Here is a 13,952-nt window from a genome sequence, read left to right on the forward strand (position 1 = left end):
TCTGGCTCTGGGCTCTTCTTAGTTGGGAGATTTTTAATAACTGATTCTATCTCTCTGCTTGTGATTGGTTTGTTAAGATCATCAATTTCTTCTTTTGTCAATATGGGCTGTTTATGTGTTTCTAGGAATTTGTCCATTTCCTCTAGATTGTCGTTTTTGTTGGAATATAGTTTTTCAAAATATCCTCTTATGATAGTCTTTATTTCTGTGGGGTCAGTGGTGATATCGCCTTTCTCATTTCTTATTTTGTGTATTTGCATCTTCTCTCTTTTTTTCTTTGTTAGTGTTGCTAAAGGTTTGTCAATTTTGTTAATCTTCTCAAAAAACCAGCTCTTGGTCTTGTTTATCTGTTCAAGTGCTTTCTTATTTTCTATTTCATTTAGTTCTGCTCTTATCTTTGTTATTTCCTTCCTTCTTCTTCCTGTTGGGTTACTTTGTTGTTGTTTTTCTAATTCCTTCAAATGTGCAGTTAGTTCTTCAATTTTTGCTCTTTCTTCTTTTTTGATATATGAATTTATGGCTATAAACTTCCCTCTCAGTACTGCTTTTGCTGCATCCCATAAATTTTGGTATGTTGTGTTATCATTATCATTTGTTTCAAGGTAGTCATTGATTTCTTTTGAGATTTCCTCTTTGACCCACTGTTTTTCTAAGAGTGTGTTGTTTAATTTCCAAATCGTGGTGTGAAATCTGGGCTTCTTTCCCTTGCAAATCTCCAGCTTGACTCCACTGTGGTCAGAGATAATGTTTTGTATGATTTCAATCTTTCTGAATTCGTTCAGCCTTTCTTTGTGGCCTAGCATATGATCTATCTTGGAGAATGATCCATGTGCACTTGAGAAAAATGTATATCCTGCTGTGTTTGGGTGTAGCGATCTATATATGTCTATTAGATCGAGCTCCTCTAATATACTATTCAGATGTTTTGTTTCTTTGGTGATTCTCTTTTGAGATGTTCTGTCCAGAGTTGATAGTGGTGTATTAAAATCCCCCACTATAATTGTAGATGTATCTATTCTTTCACTTAGTTTTTCCAGCGTTTGCCTGACGTATTTAGAGGCACCCTTGTTAGGGGCATAGATATTTATGATTGTTCGATCTTCTTGACAGATTTTCCCTTGGACTAAAATGTAGTATCCTTCTTTGTCTCTCACAATTGTTTCACATTTAAAGTCTATTTTGTCTGATATTAATATAGCTACTCCTGCCTTTTTTTGGTTATTGTTAGCTTGTATGATTGTTTTCCAGCCTTTCACTTTCAATCTCCATGCGTCTCTGGGTCTAAGATGTGTCTCTTGTAGACAGCATATGGATGGGTCATATTTCCTTATCCAGTGTCCCAGTCTGAATCTTTTGATAGGTGAGTTTAATCCATTGACATTCAGTGTTATTACTATCAAGGAATTATTTGTGTTAGCCATATTTTGATTGGATTTGTGTTTGTCATATTTTGTTTGTATATTTTTTTTTGTCTTTTTTGTTGTTGTTGTTGGTCTTATACTCTCCTCCAACTTTGCCTTTCCTGTTTTTTCCTTTCTTCCTGCAGAACTCCCTTTAGAATTTCTTGAAGGGGAGGTTTCTTGTTGGTATACTCTTTCAGTTTCTGTTTGTCTGCGAATATTTTGAACTCTCCATCATGTTTGAATGCTAGTTTAGCTGGATAGAGTATTCTTGGTTGGAAATTTTTTTCCTTTAGTACCTTGACTATATCATACCACTGTCTTCTTGCCTCCATGGTTTCAGAAGAGAAATCAGCACTTAATCTAATTGAGCTTCCCTTGTATGTGATGGTTTTCTTTTCTCTTGCTGCTTTTAGGATTTTCTCTTTGTCTTGAGCATTGGATAATTTGACAAGTATATGTCTTGGGGTGGGCCTGTTGGGGTTTATGACTTGTGGAGTGCGCTGTGCTTCTTGGATATGTACATCTGTCTCTTTCAGTAGATTTGGGAAGTTTTCAGCCATTATTTCCTGCAACACTCTTTCTGACCCCTTTCCCTTCTCTTCACCTTCTGGAATGCCTATAATACGTATGTTTGAGCGTTTTGCATTGTCATTCAGGTCCCTAAATCCTAATTGGATTTTTTCTATCTTCTTATTGACCCCTTCTACTATCTGTTTGATTTCTGATGTACTGTCTTCCACATCACTAATTCTCTGCTCTGTCTCTTCTAGTCTGCTGATATTTGCTGCAAGTGTATTTTTGATTTCTTGAACTGTGGTGTTCATTCCCATCATATCTGTTATGTTTTTGCGTATGTCTGCAATTTCCCCTCCAAGTGATGTCTTCATGTTGTTAACCTCTTTCATTACTGCATCAAATTTGTCGGTGATAAATGTTCTGAGATCTTTCATTGCTTGTGCCAAGTTTTGCTCCCCTTCGTGATTATTGGTTTGTTGATTGGATTCAGCCATGTTTTCCTGATTATTGGTTTGGTTCGTAGATTTTTGTTGCTTCCTGGTCATCTCTTTATTTTGACGAATTTAATCAGTTCCTTAGCTTCTTTGTCTGCTCTTGGAGGTTAATTAGTTGTTATTTTTGCACAGGTGTTATATCTTCTCTTTGTCACTTTTTTCTTCTTATTCTAGTTACTTGTTGTTGGTTAAGTTCACTTTAGAGGAAAGTATTAGTGTTGGGGAAAGGCAATTGTGTAAGCAAGGGAAAAGTGTAAAGTTGTATTGGTGATGTATGTTAATAAAGCAGGAATATGAGATCTGGAAGGATGGAGGTTAGATTCATGTAGATTGTATAGAGTTATAGCTGTAGGTAGAGTACCTTTTATGAAGTTGATGACTGAATTTGGGAGGAATATGGTAAGAACTACACTGCTATTGTTTTCATGAGAGAGGGAAAAAGAAAAGAAAGGTAATAGTTTCAAGAGTGGATAATAGACAGAAAACAGAACAAAGGTATTAGAAATTAAGAGTTAGACACTTTGTGGATCAAAGAACGGGAGGTGGGGGGTGGAATATAGGAGAGACAGTAGATGATAGTGGATATCAAGATGCAGGGGAAGGGGGATAGTGTAGGTAGCCTAAATCAGTTCACACAGAAATGAGGCAGTGGAGGATGGGAAAACCCAGCAAATGTGAGGTGTTCCCTGTAGCACCTATTGTATACTTGAATTAAAGTAAAAATAAGTGGAAGATGAGGGACAAGAGGGAAAGAGAAAACCGAAAAAAAAAAAAAAAAAAAAACAAACAAACCAAGAAGGGAATCCTCCACAGGTAGCTGGGATCTCCGTGTATATTTCACAGACGAATCCTCTCTGTTACCTTCCCTCCAAATCGATGTCCAGACACCTCCGGACCAGCAAAAATCCCGAAACAATCCGGTCCCAAAGAGTCTCCAACGCCGCCCAGCCGATTCCCTGCAGAAGACTCTAACAGGGATGTTCACTCAGCCGCCATCTTGCCCCCTCTCCTCAGTGCTTCTTTAGAACTTTGTGTGAAACCTCAAGCTTGATATGTATATTTTTTACAGCAGGGCAACTTATCCATCATCTCCTATGTGTCTTTAAATGTGACTCATGGATGTTCTTCCAGTCATTCTTGTGTAGGAATAAAATCTGATCACACAAAAGATTGTGTATACTGTACTATATCTGATTGTTTAAGGTTGTGAAGGAGATAGCCAAGAGGCATGGATTTTGGGGGGGCGGCTGAAATTGAATTCCCCATTTTAGGTGGCTGGGGTGAGACTAAGGACCTCTAGGACGGGGGAGATTCTGAGTGAGACAGGTGTCCTTGAATCAGTCAGATATCTCCAAGGAAATGGGAAACCGCTCTTGGAGCCAGACGTCTCTGGAGCCAAGGGGTTTCTTCCCACGAGGATGCAGGCCCACCACCCACCATGGGCCTCAGGGAACTGTGAGGATCCTGACCTAGCACTAGGTTTTCCCAGTGGATTGTCCTGGACAAATGAAAAGGAAAGAGAGAGAGACAGCAGGATCAGCCGGTGGAGAAATCCAGCCGAGATTTGAATGGAATAGTATTAGAAAACATTCGTTAGGCTATCAATATTCTAATATAACTCAGCAAATTTAGGCATTGCAACAGAAAGCTATAATAATGTCTCAATCAAATTTAGAGATAGAAACATCAGATATGTGGAATGAAATGATTAAAGAATTAAAATCATTAAATCCTGGAAACAGGATTCCTACATTTCATGACCTTATCATGTACTGTTTACTATTCTTAGTGATGCTAATAGTATGGAAATCTTGGTGGTAAAACATCGTATGGAATGACATTCTGCATCTTGAGCCATATTAAGACAACAAACCCCTATAGCAGGCACTTAACTGGTAGTCAATGATGGGTAAGATCTTCAGAGGAAGACAACCTAAGACAGGCACAGTTACTTTGCTATAAAATAAAAGGGGGACATGTTGGAGTATTAGCCAGCATAAAGCATGCTGGGATACTTGACATGACTGCTTTAATAGAAATGTGTGCAGTTTGGCATGGAAATAAATGGCTCAGAAAGAAGTCAATGAAAGGAGACTGTGACTTCTTGTTCCTCATTGTATGGGTACATGTTAAGGTCAATGTGCGTAGTGTTTGCCAAGCTTTTAGTAAAAGCTTTGCAAGGGCCTTTTTGCTAAATAGAGTATTATATGGAATTGTACAAATACTATGACTTTGTACAATAAATTTGTCAGTAGCATTTGCTCTGATCCCCTGAACCCCGGTCTGCATGATTTTTCATTTCTTCATGAGTCACCGTTGAGAGTATCAGAATTCATTCCCTTTCATAAATATATATATATATATATATATATATATATATATATATGTTTACCCATTCATCCATTGATGGACACTTGTGTTACTTCTGCTTTTGGCAAATGTGAATAATGCTTTTATAAACATCAGTGTACAAATATCTTTTTGAGTTCCTGGTTTCAATTCTATGTACCTTAAAGTAGGATTGCCAGGTCATTTGGTAATTCTGTATATAACTTTCTGAGGAACTGCCAAACTTTTCCACAGTGGCTACACCATTATACATTCCCAGTAATAATGTTCAAGGGTCCTTATTTCTCTGCATCCTCATCAACACTTGTTATTTTCCATTAAAAAATAATAGCCATTCTAATATGTGTGAAGTGGTATCTCCCTACAGTTTTGAATTACATTTCCCTATGCCTAAATGATGTTGAGCATCTTTTAATGGTGATTTGTGTTTCTTTGTAGAAATGACTATTCAAGTCTTTTGCTGCTTTTTAAAAAAATTAGGTTGTCTTTTTGTTGTTGAGTTGTAGGATATATATATATATATACACACACATTTTTTAAAAGATTTATTGTATTTATTTCTCTCCCCTTCCCTGCTATTGTCTGTTTTATGCAAACATTGACTGTGTTCTTCTGTGTCCGCTTGCATTCTTGTCAGGCAGCACTGGGAATCTGTGTCTCTTTTTGTTGCATCAGTTTGCTGCATCAGCTCTCCATGTGTGCAGCGCCACTCCTGGGTGGGCTGTACTTTTTTGTACAGGGTGGCTCTCCTTGCGGGGCACACTCCTTGTGCATGGGGCACCCCTACGTGGGGGGTATCCCTGAGTGGCATGGCACTCCTTGTGCGTGGCAGCACTGCACCTGGGCCAGCTCACCACATGGGCCAGGAGGCCCTAGGTATCGAAGCCTGGACCTTCTGTATGGTGGGCAGACACTCTGTCATTTGAGCCACATCTGCTTCCCTATATATTCTTGATATTAAACCCTGATCAGATATGTGATTTCTAAATTTGTCTCCCATTCTGTATATTGTCTTTTTACTTTCATGAAGTCCTTTAATGAACAAGATTTTAAAACTTTGATTTAAAGTTCCATTTAAATTTTTTTTCTCCTGTTTCTTGTGCTTTTGGTATAAAATCTAAGAATCCATTGCTGAACACAAGGGCCTGAAGATGTTCCCCTACGTTTTTTGTGTGTGTATGTGTGTGTGTGTGTGAGAGGAGTTTTATAGTTTTAGTTCTTATATTTAGGTCTTGATCAATTTTGAGTTCATTTTTGTATGTGGTATGAGTTATGAGTCCATGTTCATTTTTACGCATATGGACACCCAGTTTTCCCAGCACCATTTGCTGAAGATACTATTATTTCTTCTTTGAGTGGACTTGGCACACTTGTCAAAAATCAGTTGGCCATAAATATGAGGGTTAATTTTTGAATACTGAAGTCAATTCCAATGGTCCAAAGTTTGTCCTTTTGCCAGTACCTCACTGCTTTTACTACTGTAGCTCTGCAATAAGTTTTGAGAACAGGGGATATGAGTTTTCCAAGGTTATTCTTCTTTATCAAGATGGTTTTGATGATATGGGTCCCCTTGCCCTTCCATATGAATTTGGTGATTGGCTTTTCCATTTTTGCAAATAAGGCTGTTGGAATTTTGATTGGAATTGCATTGGATCTGTAAACTGCTTTGTGTAGGTGTATTAGTCAGCTAAAGAGGTGATGATGCAAAATACCAGGAATCTTTTGACTTTTATAAAGGGTATTTGTTTGGGGTAAATCTTACCAGATCATAAAGCATACATTACTTCCCTCACCAAAGTCTATTGCCACATGTTGGAGCAAGATGGTTGCTGATATCTTCAGGTTTCAGGCTTCCTGGGTCCCTCTCTTCCAAGGGCTTGCTCCTCTCTGAGCTCAGGGTTCCTCTTTTTCTGGGGCTTGCTTCTTTTTCCTCACAACCAATTCTGTATGCTTACTTCTGGGGACTCTGGTTTGAGACTCTAACCTCCCTTCTCTGTGGTGAGGTTTCTATGCATCACCACCAAGGGGGTGGGGATGCAACATCCTACTGTTGTGGCTTAACCAAAGCCTTAATCCTTATTTAATCAAGTAAAAGTAAAACCTCTGAATCCAATATACTCTAATATGCCCAGAGGAAAAGACCAGTTTACAAACATAATCCAATATTTCTTTTTGGAATTCATCAATAATACCAAACTGCTACAGGAGGAATGACATCTTAACAATATTTAGTGTTTCAGTCCATGAACATGGAATGTCCTTCCATTTATTTACGTCTTCCTTGATTTCCCTTAAAAATGTTTTGTAGTTTCCTGTGTACAAGCCCTTTATATCCTTGGTTAGATAGATTCCTGGATATATGATTCCTCTAGTTGCTATTGTAAATATTCAGGTTGTTTACTACTAGTGTATAGAAACACCACTGATTTTGCACGATGATCTTGTACCCTGACTCTCTGCTGAATTTGTTTATTAGCTCTAGCAGTTTTTTTGTGAATTTTTCAGGATTTTCTCTATATGGGATCATGTCATCTGCAAATTGGGAAGATTTTACATCTTCCTTTCTAATTTGGATGCCCCCCCCGCCTTTGTCTTTGTTAATTGTTCTGGTTAGCACTGCCAAAGCAATGTGTAAGTGGGCATCTTTGACTTGGTCCTGATCTTAGGGGAAAGCTTTCAGTCTTTTACCATTGAGTATGATGTCATTTGCCAGTTTCTCAATATGCCCTTTAACATGTTGAGGAAGTTTCCTTCTATTCCTAGTTGTCTAAGAATGTCTAAGTAGTTGTTTGTGCCCTCTCTCTTCTTTTCTTTGTCATCTTAGCTAAATTTGGTCATTTTATTGATCTTCTCCAAGAACCAACTTTTGGTTTCATTAATTTTCTCTATTCTCAGAAGCAGACTTAGCCCAGTGGTTAGGGCATCCGTTTACCACATGAGAGGTCCATGGTTCAAACCCTGGGCCTCCTTTTTTTTTTTTTTTAGATTTATTTATTTATTTTCTCTCCCCTTCCTCCCACCCCCACCCAAGTTGTCTGTTCTCTGTGTCTATTTGCTGTGTCTTTTTTGTCTGCTTCTGTTGTTGTCAGTGGCACGGGAATCTGTGTTTCTTTTTGTTGTGTCATCTCATCTTGTTGTGTCAGCTCTCTGGGTGTGCGGCGCCATTCCTGGGCAGGCTGCACTTTCTTTCGCACTGGGCGGCTCTTCTTACGAGGCACACTCCTTGCACGTGGGGCTCTCCTACACGGGGACACCCCTGCGTGGCACGGCACTCCTTGCGCACATCAGCACTGTGCATGGGCCATCTCCACATGGGTCAAGGAGGCCCAGGATTTGAACCGCAGACCTACATGTGGTAGACGGATGCCCTAACCACTGGGCCTAGTCCGCTTTCCTGTCAGGGTATATTTTGATACCTCCAGATGGTAATACTAAATTGATAAAATGAAAATGAAAAATCTCTTAAAAGAGATCTCCTAAAATTTTTAACAAGTTTGTTGAAGAGAATGTGTTCTGTGAAAGTGAAATTTGTCTTGAAATAAAATTACCATAGTCTATGTGATTATGGATAGCTGTGGGAAGTTTGTAGAAGCATTGTTTAAATTAAAATATTTTAATAGCTAATTCTAAGAAGTCATTATTATTAAACAGAAACTGAATTGATAATTGTTAGAGGTTTGCAATAATTAACAAGCTGTACCTCAGTTTCCCCTGATATGCACTGGGGAAAGGCTAGCCCCATCCCCCATAAGCCTACATGTCCAAGGGCACGGCGCTTCCCACAGGTTAAATAAAGAAACCACACAGAGACAGGAGTAAAGGGAAATGGAAACCTTCCCTACCTACAGTTCAGAGGGAGATAAAATTCCTACAGAACAAAGAAACATCTGCTCCTGCAGCATTCCAAGAAACCATAACTCCCTAACCCACTATCCTCTAGTCACTGTCAGGGAAAGTTCCACCTCTAAGGGCTTCCCATTCGCCCCTGTCCTTCACTCGGACCCTCAACCCCCTCCCACCAACTATCATTCCCCCGCCTAGGAAAGTTGTGTATAAATCCAAATCCCCCCTTCCAGGGACGGGCTGAAGTCTGTTCTTCAGACCCCCTCCACTGGGAGAGCTTCTCAATAAATCGTTCTTTGTCTATAGTCAATCAGTCTCCATGTCCCAGGAAGCGCCGTTATTTTCTCCAGCATACGGTGCCGAAAGCCTGGGACTGGGGTCCTGTTGAGACTGATTGACTAGAGAAGAATCTCCCCTCTGCCTCGACTGAACACCCACCCAACACCGGACATCGAATCTCGGCTGGGTGAGTGAAGGATTTCTCCACCAGAGGATCCTGCTGCCTCTCTCTTTCCTTTTCCATTGTCAGGACAACCCATCGGGAAAACCTAGCGCTAGGGCAGGATCCTCACCGTTCCCCCCTTCCCCCCAAGGGCCACAGCGGGTGGCATGCCTGCGTCCTCGTGGGGAGAAACCCCTCGGCTCCAGAGATGTCTGGCTCCAAGAGCGGTTTCCTGTCCTGTTTCCTTGGAGATACCTGACTGATTCAGGGACGCCTGTCTCACTCAGAATCTCCCGCATTCTAGAGGTCCTTAGTCTCACCCCAGCCACCCAAAATGGGGAATTCAATTTCGGCCCTTCCCCCAATCCACACCTCTGGTCTGTCTCCTTCATAACCTTAAAATTCTGTACCCGGAAGGAAACATCAGACCTGAAAAAACTCATTTTCTATTCAACCTGTGTGGCCGTAATACAAATTGGACAATGAAAGTCAATGGCTGGAAAACGGCACTTTTGATTTCTAAGTTCTCCAAGACTTAGAGAACTTTATCCAGCGCCATGGCAGATGGCCAAGATCCCTTACATTCAGGCATTTTTCTATCTTTGAAATAGCCCCTCCCTCTGCCAGTCCTGTTCTTCCTACCAAATTCTTCTTTTATACCAGAAACCTCCTCAGAAATCTCCCTCCTCATCAACTCCACACCGTAAAACTTGTGAAGACTCCGGCTTTGATCACGCTCCTCCAGTGCCTCCTCCCTATAATCCTCCGGTGTTATCCCCGCACTCACCCTCCATCCCTTCTTCTCCCCCTCTTCATCACCGCCGCCCTCTAACCCTCCCTTCTCTCCTCCTCACACTCGCTCGCGAGGCCTACCTCCCCCTCCTTCTGCACCGCGGCCTCCACCTCTGCCAGCACCAGGCTCCTAGCTCCACATAGACCCCAGCTCCTCTCTTGCCCCTCCAGGAAGTAGCAGGAGCTGAAGGAATAGTCAGAGTACAGGTTCCTTGCTCACTCTCAGATTTAAGCCAAATAGAGGACTGGTTAGGATCTTTCTCTGAAAACCCTGCGACATACATCAAAGAATTTCAACACCTCACTCGCTCGTGTGACCTCACGTATCAGGACACATACGTTATCATTACCTCCTCCACAACTCCAGAAGATGAAACTGCATTTGGCCTGCAGCTACCACTTTCGCAGACTCCATGCATACTCAGGATCCCAGTAGGCATTCGGCCGGTCCCACTGCATTTCCCATCACTAACCCCTCCTGGGATTACCAACCAAACTCCACTGACCTTGCTCGTATGGCCCATTTCTTAACCTGCGTAATAAAAGGCATGAAAAAGGCTGCTCTTAAGGCACTTAATTATGATAAAATTAAAGAAATCTCACAGAAACCTGATGAAAATCCAGCTGCCTTCATGAACAGATTAACCGAGTCTCTCCTAAAATATACTAATTTAAATCCTGACTCCGACTCTGGTCAACTATGTTTACACGCCCACTTCATTACCCAATCTTATCCCAATATTAGAAAAAAACTACAAAAGTGGGAAGATGGCCCTCAAATCCCTCAGGAAGACCTGATTAAAGCTGCCTTCAAGGTCTTTAACAATAGAGAGGAGGAAGCCCAATTAGAAATGCATAAGCGAGATCAGGTTAAAGCCTCCCTCCTCGCTGCTGCCCTCAAGATCAGTTCTTGAAAACCCCCTCCCTCTTCCTCCTGTCGGCCACCACCCGGACCCTGTTTCAAACGTGGGCACGTCCCTGCCCTAATCCAACGCCCCCATCTATGCCTTGCCCGGTGTGTCAACACAAGGGTCATTGGAAGTCGGACTCTCCTGAAAACCCTGTTTCCACAAAGTTCCTCCAGCGCACCCCATAAATCAGGAGCCAAGATCTCCCTTTCCAGACCTTCTCGGACTGACAAAAGACGACTGACGGGTCCCGGGTTCGGAAGGGCCCACATCTCCATCAGTCAGTCTGAACCGAGCATTACCATCAAGGTTAGGAGGTAAGCTGATCTCCTTTTTCATTGACACAGGGGCCACATATTCAGTCCTCCTAGAACATTCAGGACCTTTATCTACTTCCTCTATGTCTATTGTGGGAGTTAATGGCATCCCTTCTTCTCCTTTAATTACCAAACCACTCATATGCTCAAATGAAAATCATTACGTTTTCCCACCAATTCCTCATAATCCATACCTGCCCCTCCCCACTTCTAGGTCGCAATATACTGTCTAAACTCCACTCCTCCAATTCTTTTATGCTCCCATCCTCCCAAACCAACTTCCTTCTCCTCCTGTCTACCACATCCTCCCCTCCCAGCACCCTGCTGACATTGCCCCTGTACTGCAAACAGAAGTTCACCCTGATCTGGAATACCAGTAATACCACAAATGTTACTCAGTAACCCCTATCCATCACTGCCCAACAAGGCTTAAAACCTACCATTGACAAACTCTGTAATGCGGGCTTTCTACGTCCAACTCACTCACCCTTCAATACTCTGATTCTAGCAGTAAAAAACTCCAATGGAAGCTATCATCTTTTGCAAGACCTTAGAACTATTAATGAAGCCATACAGCCTAGTGTTCCCTTGGTTCCTAACCAGTAGTCTTCTGTCCTACCTCAAACTACCTCAAACTACCCCCTCAAACTACACACTACACTGTAATCCACCTCAGAGATGCCTTTTTCACTATTCCCCTAGACAAAACTTTCCAAGACATTTTTGCCTTTACATGTACAGATCCTGAAAACCCTCTAAATCCCCAACAATTAACATGGACAGTTCTTCCCCAGGGCTTTAGAGATAGTCCCCATATCTTTGGACAGGCCCTACACCGAGATCTCTCTGATCTTCAGCTCCCCTCCAGTACCCTTCTCCAATGTCGATAACCTCCTCCTTTGTAGCCCCTCCTCTATAACCCACACTGTCACCCTGCTTAACTTTCTCGGTTATTAGGGATATCAGGTTTCCCCAAGCAAAGGACAATTTTTAAAAATCTGAAGTAGCCTATCTAGGGCTCTACCTTTCCCCCTCACATAAACATCTAACTGCAGACCGAATCCAGCTCATCAAAAGCTATCCCCTTCCACAGACTAAAACAGACCTCCTTTCTTTCCTGGGCTTGTCAACTTTTTCCATCTCTGGATTCCAAACTTTAAACTTATATCTAAACCCCTTTACCAAGCTGCTTCTAGCAACTTACATGAGCCAGTTGATCGCCCCTTAATATTTAAACTTCCCTTCAGCCTAAAAAAGCCCTATTAACTGCACCTGTTCTAGCTCTCCCCAATCCCTCCAAACCTTTCTCTTTCTACATAGATGTCAGACAAGGATATGCCCTAGGAATCTTAATGCAGCCATAGGCCCTAATTACGAAATCATCGCCTACTTCTCCAAACAGCTAGATTCTGTAACTCTAAGCTGGCCCATCTGCCTCAAAATCCTCGCTGCAGCTTCTCGCACAGTTCAAGAAAGTTTTAAACTATCCCCAATAAATCATCTTAATGTTTTTTTTCTCTCATTCCCTATCTCCTCTTTTAACTCACAAAGCTACCGCATCCATTTCCTCTACCCGTCTTCAAACCCTTCATGCAACTCTTCTACAAAATCCCGGTGTCTTCTTACACCGTTGTCCTCCTCTCAATCCTGCCACCCTCCTCCCCACTGATCCCAACCCATCCCCGGAAACACTGAACACAGATTACCACTCATGATTGTGGTGATGTGCTTGATCTCCTCGCTAAACCTCTTCCCAATATTTCAGATACTCCTCTTCCTAATCCTACTCACACACAGTTTATTGATAGCAGCTCCACTAAACTTAACAATTCCACCCAGGCCGGATACGCTATTGTTACCTTGACTGACACTGTTAAATCGCATCCCTTCCCACCTGGCACAACCTCACAACCAGCTGAGTTTATAACCCTCACCAGAGCACTAGTCAGAGGCAAAGAGCAAGCCCTAAACATCCACACTGACTCCAAATATTCATACCACATCCTACACTCACACACCCCCATCTGGTGGGAAAAAAAGCTCCTAACTTCAAACGGATCCTCCATTGTAAATTAAAATCTCATGCTACAATTACTCAACGAGGCATCACTTCCAACCCAAGCTGCTATAATTCATTGCAAAGGGCACAAAAATCAAACTTCCCCATATCTGTTGGCAATAATCGAGCCAGTGCTGAAGCCAGAGCACAGGCTACCAAATCCCACTTAAGTGCACACACCACTATCACACCCATTCTCCTAGCACTCCCATATCCTGCTCCCCCTGATACACCTGAAGAAACCTCAAAGCTTCCCCTTATTGGAGCAAAACAAATCAAAAGATGGTTCATGAAAGATGGATAAATCCTTTTACCTGAATTGCAAAAGCATAACATTCTTACTTCTTTACACAATCAATACCATGTAGGACACAAACCACTCTCATTACTCCTATCTAATTCTCTACATTGTCCTGAGCTCTCAAAACTCTTAAAAATAATTACAAAAAACTCTTCTCTTTGCCAACAAACTAATATCTACAGAAATTCGACTTCTTTTTTTTTAAAAACACACCGGTATAGAGGCTCCAAACTGGGACAAGATTGGCAATTAGACTTCACTCACTTGTCACCAATAAAAAAAATTAAATATCTCATAGTCCTCATAAACACCTTTTCTGGGTGGGGTAAGGCATTCCCAGTAACCTCAGAAGGGGCAGACTTTGTTGTTAAAGTGCCATGTCAGTTGGCCCTACTTTGGAGTTTGTGTTTCTGTGTGATGGAGCTGGACTCAGATGTGATCTTTGTTCACAAGCCTCTCCTGTTACTCTTACCACAACTGTAGTTGGTACTGGGGTTTAATATATACCCAGGGGACCTGCATCTCTGG

General features: G+C 41.7%; 1 pseudogene; it reads right to left on the reverse strand.

Annotated features, from left to right (window-relative positions):
• The window catches only part of LOC101412873 (transcription initiation factor TFIID subunit 3 pseudogene), a 30,702-nt pseudogene extending 20,423 nt beyond the window's left edge, over positions 1-10,279 (reverse strand).
• Positions 10,280-13,952: the final 3,673 nt, after the last annotated feature.

Source organism: Dasypus novemcinctus, chromosome 8, assembly GCF_030445035.2.
Source record: "Dasypus novemcinctus isolate mDasNov1 chromosome 8, mDasNov1.1.hap2, whole genome shotgun sequence".
NCBI lineage: Eukaryota > Metazoa > Chordata > Mammalia > Cingulata > Dasypodidae > Dasypus > Dasypus novemcinctus.